Genomic DNA, 1,454 nt, shown 5'->3' with positions numbered 1-1,454 from the left:
TGAAGCAGGTGGAAATACTACTGAAAAAAATAACATTTGAAAATGTTATTTCAAATAAACACACTTAAATTATGTTGCTCTATAGTTAATGAAGTGGCCTTGACAACAACAAAAAAGCGCAAAACACATCTAAATAGTGCAATCTCGCAACAAAGTATTTCATTTTAAAAAGTAGTTAAGGGCCAGTATCTACTGTATTTTCGAACATTATATAATATTTGTAAAAACTAATTTGTACGTAACCTTAAAAGTTGTGTATATATTGCATTTTTACACAACATTAAAAGGTTCTCTGTTGAAAACATTCTGTTGAAAATAACGTTTTCATAACATTACTACGACTTCGGCAGTACATATACTAAAATTGGAACGATACAGAGAAGATTAGCATGGCCCCTGCGCAAGGATGACACGCAAAATCGTGAAGCGTTCCACATTTTTAACGTCACAGCGGTGCTGCCAGGGTCTCTTATCTATGTGAGGTGTCAGCCCTTTATTAGCAGCAGATACATACCTGGACGCTGTTGTTGGACGCGGTGGACTCTCTTACCGCAGCAGCTGGTCCAGTTCCTTCACCACTTAGGATTCTTGCTGCAGAGTCTCCATCTTCTATCTTCGTAGAACGTCACAGCGGTGCTGCCAAGGTCTTGTATCTGTGAGAGGATAGTGTGTCAGCGCTTTATTAGCAGCAGACACATACCTGGACGGATGACGAACCTCGTGCTGGCACTGTTGGTGGACGCGGTGGACTCTTTCGCTGCAGCAGCTGGACCAGTTTCTTCACCACCTGGGATTCTTGTTGCAGAGTCTCCATCTTCTATCTTCGTGTCACCTGTTCCTTTACTTCATTTTACTTAACTTAACTTCACTCTATTTTTGTAATATTTATATTTTCTGTAATACCTGCATCAACTGTAAAGCGCCCCTGAGGTGATATCTTACAAAAGCGGCGCTATACAAATTATCCAATAATAAATAAATAAATAAATAAAATCGTGGTTATTTGAATATCAAAGGTGCGGCGCTTGCTGGGTGAAAACCTTCAACGCAATATTTGATTCATTTTCTGCTGTTTGGAAATCGACGTGGAATTTCATTTTATAGTGGAAGCGTTTTGTTTATTTTAAATGCCTTACGTAACATTAATACAAACACAATTTTATTCGATAATTAAACGTAAATATATAATGTAAAGACCATATCCCTGTCTGTTTCCTTTTTTGTTTCTTCTTTTTTGTCCAACGTAACATCCTTTTTTTCTATTTTTGTAATGTTATGTACGTGAAACTTACAATTTTGATATCAAAATACCAATGTAAAATTGTACGTATTACTCCCATCCCATATATTGTAAGTACCTCCCATCCAAAAGTGAGTTTTGTAAACTCATCGGGATTGCTCTAGAAAGAATTTTTTTTTTTGAAAATTATAATTAATTATAAAAATATATATTT

At 36.0% G+C, this 1,454-nt stretch overlaps 1 non-coding gene across 1 annotated transcript; it reads left to right on the top strand.

The window, feature by feature from the left end:
- Positions 1-332: 332 nt before the first annotated feature.
- On the top strand, positions 333-441 carry LOC149426278 (U6 spliceosomal RNA). Its single transcript, XR_016303276.1, has one exon. It is a non-coding gene; the product is annotated as a U6 spliceosomal RNA (small nuclear RNA).
- Positions 442-1,454: the final 1,013 nt, after the last annotated feature.

The sequence above is a fragment of the Hesperophylax consimilis genome, chromosome 1 (genome assembly GCF_061612785.1).
Source record: "Hesperophylax consimilis isolate HC1 chromosome 1, BYU_Hcon_1.0, whole genome shotgun sequence".
In the NCBI taxonomy this organism is placed as follows: domain Eukaryota; kingdom Metazoa; phylum Arthropoda; class Insecta; order Trichoptera; family Limnephilidae; genus Hesperophylax; species Hesperophylax consimilis.
The sequence above is the reverse complement of the archived record's forward strand: the minus strand, read 5'-3'. Positions and strand labels throughout refer to the sequence as shown.